The sequence below is a fragment of the Phascolarctos cinereus genome, unplaced genomic scaffold (genome assembly GCF_003287225.1).
Source record: "Phascolarctos cinereus isolate Bilbo 61053 unplaced genomic scaffold, phaCin_HiC Scaffold_726;HRSCAF=1367, whole genome shotgun sequence".
In the NCBI taxonomy this organism is placed as follows: domain Eukaryota; kingdom Metazoa; phylum Chordata; class Mammalia; order Diprotodontia; family Phascolarctidae; genus Phascolarctos; species Phascolarctos cinereus.
This window is the reverse complement of record NW_027556098.1, coordinates 419,408,475-419,435,390: the sequence shown is the minus strand read 5'-3', so window position 1 is coordinate 419,435,390 and position 26,916 is coordinate 419,408,475. Positions and strand designations below refer to the sequence as shown.

Sequence of the window (26,916 nt, the reverse complement as noted above, 5' to 3'; positions counted from 1 at the left end):
GCATTTTGGTAAAACTGGGAATGAGAATTAATAACTTGTTGTATGGTAGGGGTTAAAAGTGTTGGATAGAATTGCAGTTAAGAATTAATAATGGCATTACTTTCAGTAAGAAGTCTGGACAAATTAAAATGTGCTCATATGGGGGTAATATAGATAAGGTAATAATGTGAATGAAGTAAGGTTTGAAGTTGTTGAAAAAGAGTATATAATTGTGTATTAGGAATATATTTTAACTTTGCAGTCTCTGTATTTTGAGAGACATAAACAGATTATTTGCTATTAGAAACAATATTAATAGGCTCATAATATCCTGCCATACCTGTACTTAACCCATTGGTAAATGCAGTGGGTGTTGAAGGAATGGGGTTAAATCTAACAATTTTTTGAAGTACCTATGAATAATTAGTAAAAAAGGTTAATATTTTGAGAGGTGGTAAGTGATTATCAATATCAATACGACCAGAAAAAATAGTAATAGCAATTTGCCAGTCCTCTAAAGAGGAAACAAGAGTGTCTGTTTTTTATTATAAAGCTGTTGAATAACAGAAAGTAAATTTCCTGTAAGTCGACGATTGTAGGGGACACTGGAGTACTAAGAATAGCACCTTGTACCTCTTCATTTAAAGAAATACGGGTGAGTTGAGTTTCAGGAATTTTTCTGTTCGACTAATTAAAGCTCCTTTTTTGCCTCAGTAGTTAATGTTCTGGGGAAATTCAGATTAGGATCTCCTCTAAGTGTAAAAACGAGATTAGTCAATTGTTCTGTAGTAATTTGGAGTGGTGGTTGAAGCCAATTAATATCCCCTAAAGGTTTTGAAAATCATTAAGTGTTTTTAAAGAATTAAGGCATAACGGTACTTTTTGTGGCTTCACTGTTGTTTCGGTGACAATATGACCTAGGTAGGAAAATGGAGATTTTTCTTGAACTTTCTCTGAGGCTATAATAAACCTATATTCCTGCAAAGCCAATTAAAACTGAGGTAGTAAATGTGTGAGTTCACTTTTAGTGTGACAGCTACAAAATGTCACCATATAATGTATCATTTTTAGCTTCTTGTAACTGAATAGTAAAAAAGAAATCTTTTAAATCAATAACTATCAAAGGGTGGGAAGTCATCAAGTGTCCTCAATTTTCCTGACTTCTTTTTAATAATAAAAACAGGTGAATTTTAAGGAACCCAGATAGGTTTATCAGATTTCTATTGTATTTTATCAGCTTTATGGATAGGAGAAACCCAAACAGTGGGCGGGAGAAAATAACAGCTCCCACTAGATGTAAAATATCGTGCCCCCATTAATTAAGAGGAATTAATTGAGTTTCAGCTATCTGTTATTCTACTAGTTTATATTCATCTTAAAATAATTGATTAGTGGTGATCTATTAGGCAGGCTAAAGCTAATTAATATCTTTAAGAAGTCTTTTGGAAATTATTAAAAGTTTTTAAGGAATCTTGACTATTTTGTAATATTTTGGGGGTCTAATTGTAGATTGTAAAGCAATATGCCTAAGGTAAGCAAAGGGTGATTTCTTTGTACCTTTTCAGAGGCAATTATAAAATCCTGAAGGGCTTGTTAAAGCTCAGGCATTAATAAGGAGAGTTCGCTAGTAGTAGAAAAACTGCAAAATTTATCATCCTTATAATAAATTATTTTTGTCTGGGAATATCTGCCAATCTGCTTAACAAGTTTGATAGTGTTATGAACAAAATTTTAGCACCTGGTGGGAAACATTCCTTCTTAAAGGAACATAATAGGGAAAACTTCAAATACTGATTTAATGGAGACAACTATACCAAAATTCAAACTCAAAACAAAATTAATTCTAGTCCTAAGAGTCTTTTACCTCAAACAGCAAGTTTCACTAATTATGGCTTAAAACCAGATACAGTTAATTTTATTCTCATGGAGTTGTAATAAGTAATAAAGATTTGGTAGGACTCACATATACAAGAGATTTCACTTAACATTCTTTTTTCTCAAATTTAAACTTGTCCTATTCAAAAGCCAATCATTAGAAATCATTTCTATGTATTGTACATAAAGTTGCAACTTCTCAGTAAGCTAAGTTCATCGTTTAGAAACTGTATAACACAAACAAGTTCTTTTCTCAGGGCAGATGACCTTGCCCACAACAGATGGTTTCTAGGAGCCTTGGCAAGTTTACAAAGTAAAGGGAATTGCCTTGCACCCCTCCTTTTCACTCATAAGTAATTAAAAATTCAAGGTTTTAACATTAAAACAGTAACTTCAAATAACTTAATTAATAATCTGGTAATTTTCATGAGTGAGAGTCAAATTGTTTTAATTATAACCTGTTCTTTAATTACAGGTAAAGATGGAAATACTAGATTTTCTAATTGGCAGTTATGAAACATTATAAGACAAGATTAACAGGGCTTGATAAAATAATTTAATTGGTTTTACACAATTGTCCCACTGTCCTTCAGTTTCTTTTAGTTCACATTTTAATAACATCCAAATTATTAAAAATTGCTTGACATAACAATACAAAAGTTTATCAATTTGAAACAATACTAGATATTTAAAACTTGAAACAAACACATTACCAATTAGAATGAACTGAATTATCTTTTGGTTGTGTTCCAATACATAAAAACTTTTCTTTTTAATCTGAGGGGAAAAAATTCACCCTCCTTTCCTTTTTCTCATTCTCCCTCCCACACCCTAACTTGGCCAACGTTGGAATGTGAGAGAAAGGAAGAGAATATTTTCCAACAACTTATCTTTTGTAGTCTCTCAATTTACATCCAAAACTTTGGCCAGAGTTTAGAATGTAAAAAGAAAGAGAATTTCTTCCTAACGATTCTCCAACAGTTTCAAAACCTTTTTACTTTCAAAACCTCTAATCACATTGTGTAAATAAATTATATCTTCCTTAAGCTTTCCACACATACTCCTCTCCCCTACATGCTTAAACTTTCTTGCCTTCCTTCTGATGGACTTTGATAAAAGTCCCTTTAAAATTGCGCATATCTTATTTCTTTCTAATTTTGACCTGACACTTCAAGGATCCTTTTCAACTTGCTTTTTGCCAATCATATAACCTAAATAATAAAATACTTTCTCTCTGATTCTCTCCCCCATCCACCCGCTCCTAGGAGGTGGCTGGTATTAGGGAGGGAGAAGGGGAGAAAGCTAGCTAGCTGCAAAAAGTTTCATATTACACACATCACACACAGACAATCATTCATACCCACACAGACAAACACAAAACAAAATGGCAGGGAAAATCCAAAAGCTCAGAGAGACTTGTCAGAAATCCCCTGCACAAATCACACAATTTGTTTTTTTGTTGTTCTCCAGATCTTATGGAGACCAGGCAAAAAATTCCTTAAGGTCTTGAAGACCAAGCTTTCTGGAGGTAGTTATAGAATAGGAACATGCAGTAGGGAGATTAAGACATGCACTACTTTTAGTAGCATGACACAATTCTTTTATTGTGGCTGGGTTGGCATGTGAACTGGAGGAATTAAGGATAACGCTGCTCCCATTGTTTGTTGGGGCCGGAGAAGGCTCTGGGAGGCATTTCCTGAAAGTATATTGCCATTTCTATCTGTAGTAGAGTGACACTCATTAGCCCAATGTTTGCCCCTGCAACATCTAGGACAGACCTATGAAGGTGTCTGAGATTTCTGTAATCGAGGGTGACACATGGGGGCTTTACAATCTTTTTTCAGGTGACCTTGTTTTCCACAATTATAACAGTGGCAATCTTTGATGCCTCGAGTTGATTTTAATGCTGCAGCAAAGGATTCTGCTAAGAAGGCTGTTGTTCCTACATTCTGCTGGGTATATCATCCCTTGTTTCAGCTGAGCACTTTTTACAGTCAGTATTAGCATTTTCTTTAGCTAGTCTTTGTAACAGAATGGAAGCTGCCTCAGAGTTGCTGACACTTTGTTGGACAGGCAAAACAATCTGCAGTTCTATAGGGACAACCAACTGTCCAGAAGTAACCAACAATCCTCTGTCTTTTGCTAATGATTTTAACCCTTTCAAAATAATATTCACTGTCTTTCTTTTCTGCTGATGAGCTCTGCCCCATATTAATTAACTATTTTATTTATTCTTGCTTAACTATTTTCTAAAAAACTTCTCTGCCTGCACAGTTTATTTTCACTTTAAGTTGGAGACACAGATAAAATGGCAGTCCCTCCCCACTAAACCTAGTGAACTAAAACTACATAAGAAGAAATTATAGCCCTTACCTTGTTTGCCATCTTCTTTCAAATGGCGGGACTTGTCTTCTTTCAGGTGACCCATTTACTGTCTTGTTTCAGACGGGTGGAGCGCTCCTTGTTAGGGTTGATGGCCAAACAGCCCTCCTTGTTCCAGGACTACTTGCCGGGGGAAACCACTCTTTCAGGCTCCCTGTCCCTGAGAGTCCCGGTTTCAGGTTCCCCTTAGGGGGTCCCTGTTCAGGCGCCACCTACCCCAAGTGCTTGCACACCCGGCTGTGTTTCTATTCTGGTCGAATATGAGAGAGAGAAAGAAACATGCAGGCCAGGTGGGTAGCAAGTAAAGAACAAGCTCCATTTATGAATCTCATGGCTAGGGTTTTTCTGCCTCACTCGTGGGAACAGCACCCAGAGTAGCAAAGGCAGAGTATCAAAAATTATTTTTCTCATGGGAACAGTAACCAGGGGGAGTTCCCCCTGAACCATCTCCTTGCCTTCCTGTTATCTCCAAGGTCCTTCTGTTCTCAAGAGAGACAGAGCAAGGGGGGTTGGAGAGCCCACATTTCTGACTTAGGCAGCCATTGGATACCGGAAATCAACAGGTAAAACCTGGATTGGCCTAAATCCTCTGACTTGTCAGTGCTGGCCCTGGACAGCTGAATTTCCTCTAAGGTTTAGCTCTAGTGCCATCTCCTTCATGAAGGCTCTCTTGATTCTTCCATTTGCTGGGGTCTACCCTTAGAAGTTAATTTTTATTTACTCAGTGCCTTTTACATATATGTAAATATAATTTAATGTTAGCATTTAATTACTCATTCATTTATTTTTTGCTTAATTTATTTATTACTTACTTAATTTACTTATCCATGTTCATACTTATCTATGTTAATTTTTCCTAATAGAAAGGAAACTCCTTGGAGGCAGAGACTTTTGTCTTTATATCCCCAATGGCCACAATAATGCCATGCACATAGTTGGCACTTAATACATGATAAAAATATCTAGCACTTATAGAGTGCTTGAAAGTTTGCAAAATACTTCACATGTTATCTCATTTTATCCTCAAAACAACTCTGTAGAGTAGGTGCTATTATTATCTCCATGTTACAGGTAAAGAAACTGAGATCCAGAGAGACTGAGCACTTTGCCTAGAGTCACATAGCTAATGAGTATCTGAGGCAAGACCCCAGCTTCTAGGAAAGAACTCATTATTTGACAAAAACTGCTGGGAGAATAGAAAACAGTAGGGCAGAAGCTAGGTATAGACCAATGTCTTACCCCATATACCAAAATAAGGTCAAAATGGGTACATGAGGTAGATATAAAGGGTGATATCATAAGCAAATTAGGAAAGCAAGGAATAGTTTACCTGTCAGATTTACAGAGAAGGAAGATTTTGTGACCAAACAAGAGATAGAGAGCATTACAAGGTGTAAAATGGATACTTTTGATTATATTAAATTAAAAAGGTTTTACACAAACAAAATCGACACAGCCAAGGTTACAAGGAAAGCAGAGAGCTGGGAAACAATATTTACAGTAAGAGGCCTCTGATAAAGGCCCCATTTCTCAAATATATAGAGGATTGAGTCAAATTCATGAGAAGAGAAGTCATTCCCTGATTGATAAGTGGTCAAAGGATGTGAACAGGCAGTTTTCAGATGAAGAAATCATAACTAACTATAGTCATATTAAAAAATACTCTAAATCACTATTGATCAGAGAAATGCAAATTAAAACAACTGAGGTACAAACTCATACCTGTTAGATGGGCTAATACGATGGAAAAATTATAAATGTTGGAGGAGATGTGGGAAAATTAGGACACCGATGCATTGTTGGTGGAATTATGAGCTGATCCAACCACTCTGGAGAGTAATTTTGAACTATGCCCAAAGAGCAATCAAACTGCATACCCCTTGACCCAGCAATACCACTATTAGTTCTATATCCCAAAGAGATAAGAAAGGGGGGAAGGACCTATTTGTACAAAAATATTTATATCAGCATTTTTTTGTGGTGGCAAAAAATTGGAAATTGAGGGACACCCATCAATTGGGCAGTGGCCGAACAAGTTGTGGTACATGAATATAATGGAATACTATTGTTCTATAAGAAATGATGAGGAGGTGGATTTTGGAAAAACCTGAAAAGACTTACATGAACTGATGCCAAGGGAGATGAGCAGAACCAGGACAACATCATGCACAGTTAATAGCAATATTGTACAACGATCAACTATGAGTGATTTAGCTATTCTCAGCAACACAATGATCCAAGACAATTCCAAAGCATTTAATGATGAAAAATACTATCCACATCCAAAGAAAGAGTTAATGGAGTCTGAATACAAATCAAAGCATACTTTTTCACTTCTTTTATTTCTTTTTTCTTTTGGTGCGTTTCTTCTTTAACAAAATGATAAATATGGAAATATGTTTTACATGATTGCACATATATAACCTATATCAAATTGCTTACTGTCTTAAGGAGGAGGGAAGGGAGGGAGAAAATTTGGAATTCAAAAAAAATTTCAAATGGTTGTTAAAAATTGTCTTTACATGTAATTGGGGAAAACAAAATACTATATACATATATTCATAATAAAAATAAAAAATTAATTTTATTAATTAAAATTTTACAAAGTGTCCCTCTCCCCCAGAGAGAAGGTGTGGAAGATGGAGCAAGAGTATCTCAGGTCAAGCCTTGGCTCTACTGTGTCTTGCCCATGTGACTTTGGGCATGTCTTTTCACTTCATCAGTTCTTCCTCCCTAAAATTAGGAAGTTGGGCCAGATAACCTCTAGGTTCCTTTTTTGGCACAATATCTCAAACATTCTTTTGGTCCCCTTAAAAAAGATGCCCAACAGTTACAACATCACACTTTTGTGCCACTCATTAAGTGGACACAACAACAAATTCACTGTTGCATCAAACCATAAGAATCATGTGAACCCAGGGCCAAGACACTATCTCTCCTACAGGGGCTGGCTGCATCTATAGAATTGAAGTTCAGGTGATTCTACCTACCATTTCTCAGGTTCCCCCAAGCATTATCTCTTTAACTTTCTCTTAACCCTGCTATCTTATTCAACAATGGCCTCACTCTCTTTTCTTCACTGTGAAGCTTTTTGAAAGACACAGTCTATGTTCAATGTATCTATTTCCCCAACCCCAACTCCCTAAAACTCCCATCATCAGAGGTCATTGACTCCACCAGTCATCAAAGGCATCATGGCACAGGAAAGACAGTGCCGGACAGGAAGTCAGGGCACCTGAGTCTTTGGGTTTATCAGAGGCTAGATTACCATAGTCATTTACAGCTGTGTACCTAATCTATTTCACTAATCCACCATTTTATTTCTTAGCCAGTACCCAATAGTTTAGATGATTACCATTTTATAATATAGTTTGAGGTCTGGTATGGTTAGGTCACCTTCCTTCACATTTTCCCCCATTAATTTCATTGATATTCTTGGCCTTTTATTCTTCCAGATGATTTTTTTTGTTATTTTTTCTAGCCCCAGAAATGAATTTTTTGGGGGTAGTTTTATTGGTATGGTACTGAATAAGTAAATTAATTTTGGTAGAATTGTCATTTTTATTATATTGGCTCATTGGAGGACCTCAACCTCCCCTTCTCAGAACTAAATAAATCTAACCAGAAAATAAACAAGAAAGAAATTAAGAAGGTGAATAGAATTTTAGAAAAGTTAGATATGGTAGATCTCTGGAGAAAATTGAATGGAGGTAGAAAGGAATATACCTTTTTCTCAGTGGTGCATAGCACCTACACAAAAATTGATCATGTATTAGGGCATAAAACCCTCACAATTGGGGCAGCTAGGTGGCACAGTGGATAGAACACCGGCCCTGAAGTCAGGAGTACCTGAGTTCAAATCTGGCCTCAGACCAAACACTTGACACTTACTAGCTGTGTGACCCTGGGCAAGTCACTTAACCCCAATTGCCTAAAAAAAAAAAGTTAAAAAAAACAACCCTCACAATGCAATCTAGAAAGGCAGAAATATTGAATGCATTCTTTTCATATCATGATGCAATAAAAATGCTTAAAACCAACATACTTAAACCATCTGAAACTGGCACAAAGGCATGCAGAACAACTATCCAAAGATGGGGGTGGGGCTCAGAGCACGTGGACTTGCTGTGGACTCCCCACCCCCATCTATTCCCAAACCATTTTTTCTCTCCCTGACATATTCTCACTTTAACCTTTATTCCTCTTTCCTAATCTTTCAAATCCATTACTTAGACTGCCTCCACTTTCCTTTACATTCGAAATTAAAACAAATATACTCACCCCACTTCTGGTCCTGCTTCTCTTCACCTGTTAGAATCACCTACCGATTTACAAATCAAGAGAGCCATTATTTCTCTCATGCCTTTCACAAACAGCTTTTATAATGTTAAAAGACAGAAAAACCCTTATTTCTGCAGTTTTAAACACATTGCCATGATATAAGACATACTGTTGGGAGGGGTGCAAAGACAGCTTTCTAGATTTAATTTAAACATAAAGTACAAACTTTAGCTTTGGGATTTGATTAAACATGAATTCAAATCCTTAGCTTTTCCTTATCTCAGTCTTTGATATCTTGAGCTGTATGCTCTAGATTCTCATCAGTAAAGGCTGCTTGCTGCTCTGATTTCACCTTCCACTAACTTCTGGGAGAGTCTCTTCCTACTTTTTGCTTCTATTACTCATTATCTAACTTTATTCTGGTATCCCAACTTGGTCAATGTTGGCCCCCCCCCCCCAAATGATCTTACTCTCTCACTGAAAGCCTAAGGTGGGAGCTCTTTCCCAACCTTGTCTCTCTAATTACAGACCTTAGAAGTTCCTTAGAAGTTTTTTTTTTTCCTGGCTGCATTTTAAGTCTTTCACCACAAATGCATACGGAGACAGACACAACTTGATTAGACAAAGTGCTCACGAATCTAATTTTTTTGTTGGCTTTTTAGGCTTAGTTTGTTTTAAGATAAGCCAATTTAGCCTTCAACCAATTCACATTAAGATATAATTTATTAGTCAAAATTCAGAGTTATCATATGCCAATTTACCCTGACTGACTTCTAGCTCATAACAGAGGATATCCATCAGTGGAAACCTTTTTTTTTTTTTTTGAGGTCCCCAACCCCAGAGCTACTCAGAGAAAAAAGAAAATGGACTGCAACCTAAAAACAGAAGCTCCAATAGATAAGAAGCAGGGATTTTTGGGACAAATCTTACCTACCCTTCAGGGACTTCAGGAAAACCCACTTCTGTGGGTTCCCAGACCCCAGCTCTGTTGGGGTGAAAGCATATCCCAAAAATCCAAGTCCGAATCCACATCATGGCACCATTAATGTGAACCCCAATTTATTATCTAAGAAAGACAAAATTAGGGTGCATGTATCCATGGTTCAATTTCTCTCAAGCTGGCTTGACATGCATTGCATGGGAGTTCAGTCCAAAACTGGGCCCCCCTAAGGGGGCCAGTTCAGAACTGGCGCAAAAGGGATTTTAGAGTACAGTATTATATACCCTTTCAACAGAGGCTCATATCAACCCGGTATCATTCCAGACCACTCTCAGCCTCCATCTATCTGGGCAGTACTATCTGTCTCCATCTAAGTCTGAGTAGGATAAAATCAATTCAGGTTTGGGTCAGGTTTGACCAGGATAAGAAGATTCAATGCAATCTCATTATCAGTGATGTCCTTCTGAAGAAATTTGTTTGTTTGCTTTTTAGGCAATTGGGGTTAAGTGACTTGCCCAGGGTCACACAGCTAGTAAGTGTCGAGTGTTTGGTCTGAGGCCGGATTTGAACTCAGGTCCTCCTGACTTCAGGGTTGATGTTCTGTCTAATGTGCCACCTAGCTGCCCCTTGAAGAACTTTGAAGCAGAAGGCTGGCAGGGTGGAGCTCTGAGTTTCCAAGACACATTACCAAGATTTTTCACATTTTTCATAGTAAGTTTATCTTGGATTCTGTTTTTCAAATATATTTATCATTTTCTTTCATTTTATTAGGGGAATTTAGCCCAATTGCATTTAGAGATATCATTTTTAGGATTGTTTTTTTCCTTTGGTCATTTTCTCAGAAGGGAGTATGTACTGTCTTATTATTTTTCAAATCAGTTTTATCAATCCAAATGTAACATAAACATTCCACTCAGTTTCTCCACCTAATATTAATATCTTTGTTGGTTACTCCACATTGAAGTTCCCTTTTATCAAAGATAAGGACTTTGTTTCAGTACTGCCCTTCTCCCTCCTTTTTCCTCTTTAGATTTTCTCTATTTTTCTGAAAGACACACTTGAAACTTTGAGTGATTTAGTTGGCATCAGGCTTTGAGAGTTCTTTTAGGATAGTAGTGCAGTAGGAAGGAGTTGATTAGGAGTCCCATGACTTTTTTTTCCTTCCCAGCCCAATGAACAAATTACAAAAGGGAAGAAACAAGAGAGTAAACAAAGTGTTCTGGTCTTAATGTAAAGTGCAAAGAGCATGTCTACTTTGTTACCCTTTTAAGATGTGAGTAATTTCTTCATTCAAGCTTGGTACAATTAGATGGCAGTGAGCCATTGGATGGTCACAGAATTTGCCACACCTAGGGAGGTCTTTTAAAAAGCAAGACACTTTGTCTAGGGAGTCAGCTGAGACAGGAGATATCTCTGAGGACTACCAACTCTGAGAGCAGAGCAAAGAGTCAGTTATAGAAGAAGAAATCTGCCTTTGAGAAGGAACTGTTCTTCATCTCTTCAGGGGTGGGAGAGTACTTCCCTCTCATCCTTCCAAAATTGGCAATTACATCTTGCAGTGAAGCGAACCTTCCATTAGGAGACACTGTATCTAATAGGAGGAAGGCACAGGCATTTAAGGCATGAAACAGTGGAGAGCTATAGCTGGCTCTGCTAGTAGAGATACCACATCTAGGGGAACAGTATGATGACATCACAAGAGAAAAAAAAGGATAGTAGGGACCTGTATTGATGGAGGTTCTAGTTCCTTTAGTCAGTGTGTTAACTACCTGTACTCATCTCCACTAGTTTACTTTATATTTGAATTGACTCTTCCCATTGATTTTGTATATATTTTTGGGAGAGTGTTCCCCCGGTTTATAAGAGAATCTTTTGTAGCTACTTTTCCTATAATGTTTTCTCAGCAAATGTCTTTGCTTTGAGCTAATTTTGTCCACAGGCTGACCACTAAAGTGACTTGTCCTTCCTATGGCATTATATTCAGTTTTTTTCAGGCCATGTTATTTTTGGTTTGATTCCAGAGATGACTGGTGGGTTTCTCCTATTTTCACATTGCTTTCTGGTTCTTATAGATGTGGGAAGTTGAAGCTGAAGTTGCTTTATCTTTGACAAAAATTTCTGCTTTTAAAAGTTTGAGATGTAAGAGGAGGGTGGGAAGAGAGAAGCAGAGACAGAGGGAAATGCACAAACACAGGCACAGAGAAAGACAGAGATAGACCCTTGTAGGCAGCTTCTGTTTTCCTCACCACAGCTTCCTGCTTTTTTTTTTTTTCTAGCTCATTCTGTGACCAGTGGAGGTTGTGAGAACGGCAGGCATGGCTATACCCCAGGTACTGTCCTAATTTCTGAGTGTACTTTGTATCTTCCAGGTAACTTCACATGTAGGATTAAATATACACTTTGAGGCAGAGAGAGAATGGAGATGAAGTGGTTGGAGATGTCAAATAGAGTCTTAAATGCTAAGGGGAACTGTCATTGGGCTTGCCTGTTAGGAGGAGGGGGTTCATGGCTCCATCTATGTAGATATTGGTGAGGGAGGTGGGGACTGGGAGGCAGTCTTACTAATAGACCTCTATAAAGGGCCTCTACTAGCCTTTATCTTTTGCAGCAAGTTGCCTGCAGTGCCAAGAGTCACCCTGGCAAATGTGGTGAAAGGTGAGAAGGGGGTACCAGATGTCAAACCTGACTTGATACGGGGGTGGTTTGGTAAAAAGCAGAGAAGGTTTAGAGGCAGGTGGGTCCATGGATGGCAGATTGTGAGCCAGGACTGGAAACTGAAAATATGAGGGGTTGCAGCCTAATGGTAGGAAGAACTTCCAGGGTAGAATTCGACACTGGCCAGTCAACTCAGGGACAAGGGGTTGAGCCCAAGGAGCTGTTTATAACAAACCTCTTAATATTCTGGACAGTTCTGACATCAGTATTTGTTATGGAATCTCCGAGGAAGAGAAGGCAGCAGTGAGAAATTGGGGGAAGCATGTTTTGAAAGCCCTGATGATTTTGGGCCTCAATGTCAAAAAGGTATGGGGTCATGGGAGTCATGATCTGAGCAGAACCCAGGACCATCTGGATGCTCCGCAGAAGTTTCCCTGAAGTGGATACATTGGATTTGCCTGACTCTTTACTGGACTCAATTCCACCCTTTCCCTCCTTCAATATCCTGCTTTATTGATCTCCGACTCACTGCCTTACCAGGATGTGGACCCTGGTATCTTCCCTCCTGGTACCTTTATAGGTCTTTCTCTTTCCCAGGAACAAATCATTAACCTTTTCCTTTCCTCCTTTCAATGGGATTTCTATCACCCTTCTCTTCTGTCTCCGAGTCCCTACCTGGGGTGTGAGTCCGCAGCTTCTTCCTACCTTCTAGAGTGTAACCTTCTCAATCCCTCGCCCAAATGTGAAGCCTACCTACCATTCCTCCCCCCAGGGTAACATTTCCCTCTCTCACTTCCCTTGCCAGGTATGAACCAGGTAAGCTACTTTCATCTCTTTCTCTACTGTGCCTAGGCCCCTATGGTGTCTGTGCTGGTCTCTGGTGGGGGCCTGAGGGCTGCCGTAGCCTGCCAAGGTATTCTTAGTGAGCTGAGCCATGTGGGACTCCTGGACATGGTCACATACATTGCAGGGGTCTCTGACTCCACCTGGTAAGAACCTCTCAGTGTGTGTGCTGTCTCTGGGAGGGAATCCACAACTCCACTGGGAGGAAGGGAACCTAGATTCATACCCAGGCTCTATGCTCCACAAATCCCCTGCTGTCTCCTGACCACACTTGCTCCATGCATGATGTTGAGCCTACCACCCAGCTGACATTGAAAGGGTTTCTGTGAAGGCGTAATGAATGACAAAGGACTTGGTGAAACTAAAGAACATGAGAGGAAGAATGGGCTTTGTAGATGATAAAGCAGAGTGGTAGCATAAAGCACTTTGGAAACTAACCAGCTGTGTAATTAATGCATTGGGCTGATAGTCAGTGGGTTTTCGGAGTGAAGGGCCATCCTGGCCTTCGTGGACTGCTAAGCACTTGGAAACCATAATAGAAGAGGGGAAGAAGCAAGCATTTCTGGAAGAACTATTGTATGGCTAAGCAATTTTACAAATGCTATCTTGTTGGATCCTCACAGCAACCCTGGGAGGTAGGTGCTATTATCCCCATTTCATAGGTGAGAAAATTAAGGCAGGCAGAGGTGAAGTCACTTACCCATGGGCAGTAAGTATCTGAGATTATATTTAAATTGGGGTCTTCTTGAATCCAGGGTTGGTGCTCTGTGCATTAGGGTGCCCCCTCGTGGCCTGATGGCTTTCTAACTGGTCAGCCTTTTTCACTAGGCAGGGCAGTGAGATGGTTTTCTCATTCTTAGGTGCATGTCCTCCCTCTATACCCAGAGTGATGGGTGGCAGAACTTGGTGAAGGCAGAAAATGAGCTCCGGAGGCGGCTGCAAGACTCCTGGAAGTTCTCTATTGTCCTGGATGGGCTCTGTGAGGCTGCAGAGAGGGATGACAATTCCCTCACTGACTTCTGGTACTATTACTTTGTCTGCTACCTTACAAAGGAAGTAAGCTCTCCATTGGCACCCAGGGGAGCTGGGATCAGGGAGAGGTTTCAACCCGGGGTGAAATTGTTCCTATTCTATCTTCTTATTTAGGTGGTTGCCTCAGCCCAGGCCTCCTGCTTGCTGTTCAGCCGACTGGCATTTATTAAATACCTATCATGTGCCAGATACTGTGCTAAGTGCGAGGGCACCCTTGGGTGACCTAATGTTAACTTATTGGTGGTGAGGGTGGGAGGATCCCTTTCATCATGAACATAGTCAAAAGAGGCCTAGATTTAGAGTCAGGATACCTAGATTCAAATCCCGTCTTTGCTGCTGATTCTCTGTGTGACCCTTGGCAACTACCTTCCCCTATCTTCACCTCAGTTTCGTTACTTGAAAAATGACAAGGTTGGAGTAGCATAGCAAATAATGGTCTAGGGTCCTTTCCAGCTGCAAACCCTGTGAATTGGTAACCTCTTGGCACCTCCTAGTCTGTAAGGGACACAACTCTAATCTTTTTCCATTTCTTTATATTGAAATTTCTTCCTTTTTACCCTATTAGTTTCTAGGTACTTGTCTGTCCCATGTGAGAGAGCAGTCTGAGATGGGGACTACGCCACATCCCATATTCGCCACCATCAACGATGACCTCAGGTCGGGTGGAAAGAAGACTCCAAGTGAGCATTGTCTTGGTATCTCCCCTGGAGGAGACTTAAGGTGGGGTGGCAAGATATCTGTGCAGAAGACCTATTTTGGGCAGTGATGTCAAGCAGTGCCTGGCCAGGGTCACAACCCTGGGAAGATCTATATAGCACGCGGAGCTGAAATCTTTTTGAGGAAAAATTTGCAGAATCTTCACAGCATTTCAGAGTTGGAGGGGATCTCAGTGACTGTCTAGTCTAACCCATACAAGAACAAGAATCCCCACTTCACCATTCCTGACCAGTGGATACATTCCCCTGTTTGACATACAAAGCCCTTTACCGCCTGGCCCCTTCCTACTTTGCCAGTCTTTCCATGCTTAACTCTTCTCCACATACTCCATAATCTAGCAACACTAGCGTATTTGCTCTTCCTTGAATAAGATGTTCCATCTTTCTACTCCTTGCTGCTAGCTGTCCTTTGTGCTTGGAACACTCTCCCTCTTCATCTCCATAGCCTAGTTTCTCTGATTTCCTTCGTTCAGCTCAATCCCCACATTTTAATGGAGATCTTTCTCAGCCCTCCTTACTCCAACAAAGACAGTACCTTTCCCTCTGAGATCACGTTCCATCTCCTCTGTATATATCTAATTATTTTTGTATTGTTTCCACCACTGGGGGCATCATTAGGAGGACCTTACTGTAGTCACTATGAAAGGTAACAAAAGCCTGAGTTAGGATGGTGGCTTTGTCAGTGGAGAGAAGGGGATTCATGCTATTGATGCTGTGAAAGTAGAAATGAAAAGAAATGGTAGCATATTGGATAGGTGAGGTGAATGGGAATGAGGAAATGAGGATGGCAGTTAAGGCTGAATGACTGGAAGGATGATGGTGGATTTGACAGTAATAGGAGAGTACAGAAGATAGGAGGGTTTGGGGAGAATGGTAATGAGTTCTGTTTTAGACCTGTTGAGTTTGAGATATCTAGGCAATGTCCAGTTGGAGATAAGTCATTTGGTGATACAGGACTCAAGCTCAGGAGCCAGATTATGACTGGATATAAAGATCTTGGAGTCAGCCACGTAGAGGTAATAATTTGATCCATGGGAGTTGATAAGATTACCAAACAAGAATGAGCAAAGACTTTCAAAAGCAGTTAAAGGCAACAGAAAGTGTTTTTTTTTTTTTACATATATATAAAAGTTATATTGAAAGAAGCATCCATGAAGGGACAGGACCTTTGGCTTGGGTGGATGGGGCAATGGCAGCTGATAATAGACAAAGCAAAGATACCTAATTCTACTATGATTTCTGTTTCCTCTGCAAAGCAGAATGACATTCATTAGGAATGACTGAACAAAAATGGCTCACAGGGAGGTAGTTCATGGCCAAGATAATTAAGGAGCTAGAAAGAGACCATTTAGCTACCCCTGGTGAATTCCAGTAACCTGGTCCAGGTGACCTCCATCCTTGGGCTCTGAACAAAACAACTAGCAGATGTGGTTGCTAAACCACTGTCTGACTGACATTTGAAACCTCAGTCACACACAAAGAAGGGCCTACACTTGATCTTGCCATTGCCCATGTATGTACCACCTGCATGTTAAGAATTTTAAAATCCCCTTATCTGAGCAGAGACTGTTGGCATTTTGTTTCTTTCTCTCTCCCTTCCCTTACAAAACCCAACTCTCAGTACACACCATGGCCTTCAAACCCACGGCCCTTCAACTACTTTCCAGGCCATCTCCCCTGCACTAGCCACTCTAGTTTTCTCCTCATTTTGATTCCTTAGTGAACCAATTCACGTCAACACTGCCCTCCTTTCTTTAATCCATAGCCTTCTTACCATATTTATGATTACTCCTAGGTAAGCCTCAATCTTGGATGATTCCAGTTATTTGCTGCATTTGCTTCTACACACATGCTGTTGAATGGAGATGGAGAAAACCATGCAACTCTTCTGACTGGTTCCACCATAAATTTATGTTACCCAACTTCAACTAAGCTCTCACTGCCATTAAGGAGTCCTACTATACCTACCTTACCAACTGCCTATCTCACTCTTCACAACAGCTCTTCCAAACCTTTTCATCCTTCCACAAACCTCCCATGGTTCCCTTCCTTCCAGCCTCTCAGCTGAGAACCTTGCCCCATACTTTAATTTTTTCAAAAAATTTATGTATTTCTGTCATTTTTTTCTTTTAAAATTTTGAATTTCAAATTCTCTCCCTTCCTCTCACCACCTTCTTCATTGTCTACTGGACTGAACTGGCCTCTAACCTGTGGATGGCCAGAGCTGAACAGAGCGGGCTAGAGACAGGAGAGATGGGAATCAAACAGAAGTTCAATTTCAAAGTGAGGGAAATAGCTTGCAAGCAAGAACACATGTGGCAGAGTCCTGCCCCTAGAGGGGAGAGGAAAAGCTTTAGTGTGGCTAAACCTTGATACTTACACCAATGGCTAAAGAGTGAGCTGTAGCCCTGATATTAAGGGACAGCAGTTACAATGAGACAAATTGGTTTCATAGCAGGGCTTCATGACCAGCATATGTCTGAACTTGGCTAGCGCTTGAGTGAGCTCAGACAGCACCTGGTGCTGGTCAAAGCAATACAGTAATGATAAGATTTTGCCAGAAGATGAGAGCATCCAGAGGGTGAGCTAAAAGGATTGTTGTTATGCCAAGGTCAGGGCACTTGTTGGTCCTAGCTCTGGAAAGCAGGGTGTCTTCTAATATCTTGGCATTTTCCCCTTTTGGCCACGGGAGGGGATTTCTGGCCAATAAAGGAGAGGCAGGTATGACCCAAGATACCATGACAGACCAGTTGGGCCAGCATAACATATTGCCCAGGGTGTTATTTCCCTGAGGGGACCTATCAGGTAAGTGTGTCCCAGGTATCATTGCTAGCCATTGTTTGCTCACAAGCAGAGAAGAGAGGGGGGCCAAGAAGGTAGAAGGAGAAAATGCCACCACACACTTGCCCTGGTTGGGCACATAATGAAAGGGAAAAGGAGAAAATCTAGGATGGTATACTCAATACTTGTCTTTAATCTTGGAAAAACTGTCTCATCTGGATGCCAGCTTCTTCTGGGTCCATACTAGATGGACCTTGAGGTCCCTGGAGAGTCCTTTCATCCACTCAGGAGCAGGGCCTTTCTTTAGGTGATCCAGGAGTACACACCCACAAGTTTGACAGCTGTGGGAGTAGTCAGAAGGACCTGGTAGGGGCTTTTATTTTATTTTATTTTTATTTTTTAGGCAATTGGGTTTAAGTGACTTGCCCAGGGTCACACAGCTAGTAAGTGTCAAGTGTTTGGTCTGAGGCTGGATTTGAACTCAGGTTCTCCTGACTTCAGGGCCGGTGCTCTATCCTTGCACCACCTAGCTGCCCCATAGGGGCTTTTAGAAACAGTGATTGCCAATTTTCAGATAACACATATAGGTTGCTTGAGATGTACAATTGTGAGAAAACTCCTTGCATCAATATTTGGATCTGAGTTTCTGGTTAGCATGACATAGGTCCTTGGTTAAAAATCCTTAAACAGCACATAGAGATGGTCCAGTTTCCCAGCCAAGCAGGGCTAGGCTCAAGCAATGCAACAAAGTTTTCTCCCAATTCCCATAATTGCATGATGACATTAAGTCAGGCACAGAACAAACAGCCTAGAGGGCTCACAATGGACTAGCTCTGAGAAGGGAGATCAAAATGTCACCAAGGTAACTAAGAAAACGTGACCATCTTAAAGCAAAATACCAAAGCAATACAATAGTTGTCACCGATATCAATCACATCAAGGCTCCTTGTATCCTAGTTATTCATCCTTGATATCCACTCGACCAACACATTTTGAGTCCCAGATGTCTTAGGTACTTATGTGCTCCCTAGACATCTTTTCTTGGACAATAAGTTTTATTCTCAGGACAGCCCTGAAGAGGCTCTGATTCTCTGGTTCCAAATCTAGAGGCTCTTAGTTCTGCTAGTAACAAGACTTAATGAAATCTAGTAAACTTGTTTCTCCAGTCGTAAAACTTCAGTGAATTTCAGTTTATAGGCCATTTGCTCTCTCTCCTTGCCTAAATCCTATACCCAACACAGCAATCTTCTAAAAACTTATGAGGGGGCATAAAAGCAGTGACTTGCTTGAGTTCTCCCCCAAACCCCTCCAAATACCTGTAAAAATGGCTCTAAACAAATTCTAAAGCAGCAGAACCTACACAAAGACAGAATGAAACAAATTTCCAGCTCAAGACAACCTGGATGGTTGATCAGAAAGGTATATTGCACTGGGCTGGGAGAGGAATGCAGTGTGTACATAGGCCTCAGTGAACCTGAAGCAAACCTCAGAGGACTGAGTCATGGGCAGCTGTGGTGGTTTCCAAATCAAGTGTTGTGGAAACACAATCAGGATAATCCAAGATCCAGCAGCTTCTACATTAAAGGACCAGAGGGCATAGAATTTGACACTCCGGAGGGCAAAGGATATAGGATTACAACCAAGAATCACCTACCCAGCAAAACTGAGTATAATGCTTCAGGGGAAAAAATGGTCATTCAGTGAAATAGGGGGTTTTCAAGCATTCTTGATGAAAAGACCAGAGTTGAATAGAAAATTTGACTTTCCAATACAAGACTCAAGAGAAACATGAAGTGGTAAACAAGAAAGAGAAATCATAAGAGACTTATTAAGGATGAACTGTTTACATTCTGCATGGAAAGATGATATTTGTAACTCATGAGACCTTTGTCAGTATTAGAGTAGTTGGAGAGAAAAAATTATACGTATGTATATATGTGTATCTATCTATGTATTTATCGATCTATGTAGATAAATAGAGGACACAAGGTGAGTTGAAGATGAAGGTGGGATATCTGGAGAATAAAATTAAGGGGTGAGAGAAGATTATACTAAGAGAAGAAGAAAGGGAGAGGTAGAATGGGGTAAATTATCTCACATAAAACAGACAAGAAAAGACTTTTGCAGTGGAGAGGAAACGGGAAGATGAGAGGGAATGAGTGTATCTTATTCTCATAGGATTTGGCTTAAGGAGAGAATACCATATACACTCAATTGGGTATGGAAATCTATCTTACTGTACGGGAAAATATAGGGGGAAGGGGACAAGAGAGCAGGAGAAGAGAGGGGAGGGCAGATTGGGGGAGGGGTGATCAGAAACAAAAACTTCTAAGGAGGGACAGAGAGAATGGAATAAATGGGGGGCAGGATAGGATGAAAGGAAATATACTTAGTTTTTCACAATGTGACTACTATGGAAGTGTTTTGTGTGACTACACACGTATAATTTGTATCGAATTGCTTGCCTTCTCGATCAGGATAGGTGGGGAGGGTGGAAAGGAGAAAATTTGGAACCCAAAATTTTAAAAACAAAAATTAAAAAAAATTGTTTTCACATGCAACTGAGGAATAAGATATACAGGAAATGGGGCATAGAAATCTATCCTGCCCTACAGGAAAAAATAAGGGGAAGGAGATAAGAGAAAGGGTGAGAGATAGAAGGGAGGGCAGATTAGGAGAAGGTGTACTCAGAATGCATGCCATCTTTGGGGGGGGAACAAGATGGGGAGAAAATTTGGAACTCAAAATCCTGTGGAAGTGAATGTTGAAAACTAAAAATAAATAAATCAATTAAAAAAAGAAAAAAAGAAAAAAAGAAAAACAGTTCAACAGAGCCAAAACAAACAAACAAACCAACAAAAAACTTATGAGCATCGGGGCATCTATGCGGCACAGTGGATAGATCACTAGCCTTGGAGTCAGGAGGACCTGAGTTTGAACCTGGCCTCAGATAATTGATACTTACTAGTTGTGTGACCCCGGGAAAGTCACTTAACCCAAACTGCCTCACCAAAAGAAAATTTATGAGGATCTAATTGTACAATGAACTTTTCTGTCTTTTAAGATTATCAGACAGATACTTTCAAATAATTTCATTTCTTTACCATTATCAATACAATTTATAGGCAAAATCCTTATTCCAATTTTGAGAACTTATTACTAAAACATATTCCAAGCCTGAATTTCTATCACAGATAAATTTGGAAGCCAATCACACACACATGTATATAGTTCTTAGAGAAAATAGTCTAATCCTCTTGCTTTCTCAAAATTCTCTATTCCATTCGATTAGAAAACTTTTTACATTACATCTTTGTCTTATTATTTTGTCTAATCATTTCTACCTTAGGAGGTATATCATCCTTATATTATAATTTGACCACAAATACAGGTTAAAATTGTAAGATGTTTATACTTGCATCCTACTATAGTAACTCAGAGATGTTCCAGTATCAATCTATTATTTAATAGATTTAGGATTTTACTTACAAAACTTCTTGATTACAGAAATTTGCTATGAAATGAAAAATAGGGACATGGGTATCATAACAGGGGGAAATCTCCCTTAGCTCTGTTTGATTCCAGGTATGAATCATGTCTGATGGCCTATCATGTAGTCATAGAGTGTTAAAAGCAAGGCTCAAGATTAACCAACTGGGGAAATTTCTTTTTCCGAAAGGAAATAGCTTTATCCACTGTGTCATCTAGCTGCCCCTAGGCCAATAATTCTTAAAAGAGCTCTCCTCAATCTATTTTTCAGATAAGTTTTTTTTTTTTTCTGATGAGATATTTCACATTTTATTCTATTTTTTTTTCATTCTTTGGGCTTTGTTTTATTGTTTCTTCATATCTCACGAGGTCATTTGCTTTCATTTGTCCAATTCTAATTTTTAAGGAATTATTTTCTTCAGTGAACTTTTGTACTTCCTTTTCCATTCGGCCAATTCTACTTTTTAAGGACAGCTAGGAGACACAGGGGCTACAGTGCCAGGCCTAGAGTCAGGGAGAACTGAACTCAAATCTGGATACTGACACTTACTAGCTATGTGACCCCACGCAAGCCACTTAACTCGGTTTATCTCAGTTTCCTCATCTGTAAAATGAGCACCCTGGAGAAGGAAATGTCAAACCTCCCCAGTATCTTTTTTAAGAAACCCCCAAGTGGCATCACAAAGAGTTAGACATGAATGAAATAACTGAATACCTCCACCACCACCACCACCACCACCACCACCACCACCACCAAAAAACCCACAACTTTTTAAGGAGTTCTTTTCTTCAGTGAATTTCTGTATCTTTTTCTATTTGGCCAGTTCTCCTTTTTCAGGAGTTCTCTGCAGTGGAATTTTGTGTCTCTTTGACCATTTAGCCTATTCTTTTTTTTAAAGAGTTCTTCAGTGGATTTTTGTATCTTTTTTTCCATTTGACTTATTCTTACTTTTAAGGAGTTCTTTTCATTAGAGAATTTTTGTGCCTTTTCTACCATTAAGCCAATTCTGTTTTTAAAGGTATTTTCTTCAGTCATTTTTGTGCTTCTCTTGACCCAGCTATTAATTATCTTTTAATAATCTTCTTCTATCATTCTCATTCCTTTCCCCATCCTTTCCTCTGCCATTCATTTCTTCTTTAGCTCTTTTGGGAATTCTTGTTGGGCTTTGGCCCAATTGGCATTTTCCCTTGAGGCTTTGCCTGTAGCTGTTTTCATATTATTGCATTCTTTTGAGTTTGTGTCTTGGTCTTCCCTGCCATCATAGTAGCTTTTTATGGCGTAATTCTTTGTAGTGGTTGTTGTTTGCTCATTTTCCAGCTTATTTCTTAACTTTGAACTTCCGTTCTACAGATGTAGTCAGCCCCTGTAGGGGAGATGATGTCTTGTCCTTGGGTTCACAGGATTCTTACGGTCTGATGCAAAGGTGAATTTGCTGTGCTGGACAGTTAATGAGTGGCACACAGGTGTTATCTTGCAACTGTCGGGCATACTTTTACATATTTTTACATTTATAATTGTAAGAAAAGGCAGCTGTACTGTGAGTGCTTTCAGAGAACACACACATAACATGTGTGACAACAATTTTAGCCCTCAATGTTCCTTGAAATTTGAAAAAAAATGTACTTGAAAAGAACATTAGAGAAGACTCCCATTTTACAAGATGCTATAAAACAGCCTTCCTTGTGCAACTCAACAGCACTTCATAGGGCGTTTCCTCTAGAGAGTTAAAAAAAAATCAATGACAAACTTTTTTTTTTTTTTAAAGCTGGTGAAGCACTTTAATTCTTGAATGTCTCCACTGAGGAAGCAAAAGTACAGAAGCTAAGTCCCCTCCATGCTGAATTGCTTTTTGTGGTAATTTTTTGGAGTGGGCTATCTATTCTTTTATTAAGGCCAGTGTTATAGGAATAAGACTCACAATTCCTCTGTAGTGATTCCTTGCCTCATCACAGCTCAGGTGTTTGACCACATCATTTGGGTATCTTGCCCACAGGCAGCTTAGATCATTGCTTTGGCTGACAAGGATTTTGCATTTCTCTAAGACATTGTTGCTGGCTGGGGTGCCAGGATGCAGGGACTCAAATTGTTAGCAGAGCTTGCTCAACTCAGTGCAGAGTTTCAGGAATATGTGAAGGATCTGATTCTCAGAACTGTTGTCACAATAGTGGTCCATGTGGTTCTCTACCTGACCGATGCTCGAGATGGGTCTAATCTGGTTGTGAGCATTCTCCCAGCAGTGCTCCAAGGCAGCAATACAAGTGAATTGCTATTGCTGGAAAAGTTTGTAAGTCTGTTCGATGTTCCTGAGTAATTCTTTTACTTGATTCATTGTATTTGAAGCTCATTTAAAAAGTTTTAAAATCCTTTCTTTCACGTCCAGAAATTGCAGCTGCCTGCCTCAAGTCAGTTGAGCTGCTGTGCGCCTACCAGTGTTTGTACGACAAACTCTTGATTTTTATTGTTCAGTATGATCACTAACCAAGCCTGTTAACATCCATGTAGTGCTGTGATATGTGTAAAAAACCTAGCTGAGCAAGGATGTTCTTCATAAAGAACAATGAAACCTGAATATTTCCAATGACCAAACTTTGGAGCCTAAGGTGCCACCATTTCCACTGGTGAACTTGGAGCACACCTGAAACCATTCCAAAAAGGGAGCTAGGTACAAAATCTGTTTGAGTTGTAATTTATTTGTGTGAAACAGCACTATTAGAAATTCAAAGGTTAAATATCTTCAGACAAAAAAAAGTTTTGAAATAACACATACAAGTTTCTTAATCACAAACATACGATTGAAGCATATAACAAAAACCTGGCAAGAGAATACAAAGAATGAGAAGAGAGAAAAGCCTGAAACTATGCCATATGGATGTATACTCAAACAATGTCACTGAGTGCTATAGGGTCAAAAGGTAAATTAGCTGATCCGAGGGGGATTGCAGGGATTTCTCTGCTGGTGGCAAGACAGGATTTTTTGGCTTTGCTTGTGCTTGGGTCTGGATCCCAATTCTGGGTGGCAGTCCTGGGGTGAAGAGGAGTGCTGGCATGGTGGAGCTTGTGCCTTGGTGTAGAAGGAATCCTCCCCACAGTTCCAAGGCAGAAAACAGTGCTTGTGGCCACTCATAGACCAGACCACAGGTCAGAAAAGGAGTAAACACCTCGCCCTTGATCATGCCACCTTGGAAGAACTGAAAACTTACAGGTCCCTAGAAGTATCTCTGAAAACAGCTGCACAAAACCCCCAAAGCTTGGGACAGTACATTATACACACTGGAAGCAGACCCATACCTTAACAAAGAGTTTAAAAGTCAAGTAATTGGCTGGGATCCCAAGCAAATTGTGTAAAAAAATAAAGTCAGATCATAGAATCTTTCTTTGGTAACAAAGAACATCAAACATATAACCAGAAGAAGACAACAAAGGCAAAGCTCCTACATCCAAAGCCTCCAAGAAAAATATGAATTGGTCCCAGGCCGTGGAAGAGCTCAAAAAGGATTGTGAGAAGCAAGTAAGAGAAGTAGAGGGAAAACTGGGAAGAGAAATGAGAGTGATGCAAGAAAAGCATGAAAAACTACTGAACAGCTTGCTAAAGGAGACCCAAAAAATACTGAAGAAAATAACACCTTAAAAAATAGACTAGGGGCAGCTAGGTGGTGCAGTGGATAGAGCTCTGGCCTTGAAGTCAGGAGGACATGAGTTCAAATCCAGTCTCAGACACATGACACTTACCAGCTGTGTGACCCTGGGCAAGTCACTTAACCCCAATTGCTTCATCAAAAAAAAAAATTAAAAAAAAGAATGTTAAAAATTGGTTTAAAAAAAATAGACTAACCCAAATGGCAAAAGAGGTCCAAAAAGCCAATGAGGAGAAGAATGTCTTGAAAAGCAGAGTTGCCCAAATGGAAAAGGAAGTCCAAAAGCTCACTGAAGAAAATACTTCTTTAAAAAATTAGAATGGAGAAACTGGAAGCTAGTGACTTTATGAGAAATCAAGACATCATAAAACAAAACCCAAAGAATGAAAAAAATTAGAAGACAATGTGAAGTATCTCATTGAAAAAACAACCGATCTGGAAAATAGATCCAGGAGAAATAATTTAAAAATTATTGGACTATCTGAAAGCCATGATAAAAAAAAGGGTCTAGACACCATCTTTCAAGAAATTATCAAGGAAAACTGCCCTGATATTCCAGAACCTGAGGGTAAAATAGAAATGGAAAGAATCCACGAATCACCTCCTGAAAGAGATCCCCAAATGAAAACTCCTAGGAGCATTGTAGCCAAATTCCAGATTTCCCAGGTCAAGGAGAAAATATTGCAAGCAGCCAGAAAGAAACAATTCAAGTACTATGGAAACGCAATCAGGATAACACAGGATTTAGCAGCTTCTACATTAAGGGACCAAAGGGCTTGGAATATGATATTCTGGAGGGCAAAGGAGAGGATTACAGCCAAGAATCACCTACCCAGCAAAACTGAGTATAATACTTCAGGGGGAAAAAATAAACATTCAGTGAAATAGAGGACTTTCAAGCATTCTTGATGAAAAGACCAGAGCTGAATAGAAAATTTGACTTTCAAATACAAGACTCGAGAAGCATGAAGAGGTAATCAGGAAAGAGAAATCATAAGAGACTTATTAAGATTGAACTGTTTACATTCCTGCATGGAAAGATGATATTTGTAACTCATGAGACCTTTGTCAGTATTAGGGTAATTAGAGGGAAAAATTATATGTATAGATAGATTGATAGATAGAGGGCCCAGGGTGAGTTGAAGATAAATGGGTGATATCTAGACAATAAAATTAAGAGATGAGAGAAGATTATACTGGAAAAAGAAGAAAGGGAGAGGCAGAATGGGGTAAATTATCTCTCACAAAACAGACAAGAAAAGGCTTTTACAGTGGAGGGTAAGTGGGGGAAGGTGAGAGGGAATGAGTGAACCTTATTTTTATTGGATTTGGCTTAAGGAGGGAATACTATACACACTCAATTGGGTATGGAAATCTCTCTTACTCTACTGGAAAATGGGGGGGGGAAGGGGATAAGAGAGTGGGGAGATGATAGAGGGGGGGCAGATTGAAGGAGGGGGTAATTAGAAGCAAACACTTTTAAGAAAGGACAGGGTCAAAAGAGAGAATAGAACAAATGGGGGGCAAGATAAGATGAAGGGGAATACAGTTAATTTTCCACAGCATGACTACTATGGAAGTGTTTTGCATGACTACACAAGTATAACCTGTATCAAGTTGCTTACCTTCTCAATGAGGGTGGGTGGGGAGGGAGGAAGGGAGAAAATTTGGAACCCAAAGTTTTGAAAACAAATGTTAAAAATTGTTTTCACATGCAACTGTGAAATAAGATATACAGGCAATGCAGTATAGAAATCTGTCCTGCCTTACAGGAAAATAGAAGAAGAAGGGGATAAGAGAAGGGGGAAGGGAGACAGAAGGGAGGGCAGATTAGGGGAAAGGGTATTCAGAATGCATGCTGTCCTGGGGTTGTGGGAAGGAGGAGTTGGGGAGAAAATGTGTAACTCAAAATCTTGTAGAAGTGAATGTTGAAAACTAAAAATAAATAGATTAATGAGCAAAAAAAAAAAAGAGAAAGACTTGGGAAGTGAACAACTGGTTAAGAAGATGGTTAGAAGATCTGAATTTCTGGACCATGTCCAGAATGATATATATATGATATATGAATGATAACCTAGAGATAGAATGTGCATAAAAACATAGGTAAGAATGTAAAAAAAATACACATCTACATAACCTGGCAAAACAAATCTCCACATTAGCAATGTCAAAAAATGTATCCCTGCATATTAAATTCATTACTTCTCTATCAAAAGAAAAAAGAATGTATGGGTGGCTTTTCAGTGGTGAATTATGGGGTCCTGATTGGAGTAAAGCCATAGTACACCGTAAGCAATGAAAAGCCAT

General features: G+C 39.6%; 1 long non-coding RNA gene and 1 pseudogene across 1 annotated transcript; one reads left to right on the top strand and one right to left on the bottom strand.

The window, feature by feature from the left end:
- The first annotated feature begins 11,742 nt into the window (after positions 1-11,742).
- LOC110220254 (uncharacterized) lies at positions 11,743-17,311 on the top strand. The gene is made up of 3 exons (XR_013482650.1): positions 11,743-13,977; positions 14,553-14,667; positions 16,499-17,311. It is a non-coding gene; the product is annotated as an uncharacterized LOC110220254 (long non-coding RNA).
- Positions 17,312-22,733: 5,422 nt separating this feature from the next.
- On the bottom strand, positions 22,734-23,361 carry LOC110219865 (sperm acrosome-associated protein 9 pseudogene; annotated as a pseudogene).
- Positions 23,362-26,916: the final 3,555 nt, after the last annotated feature.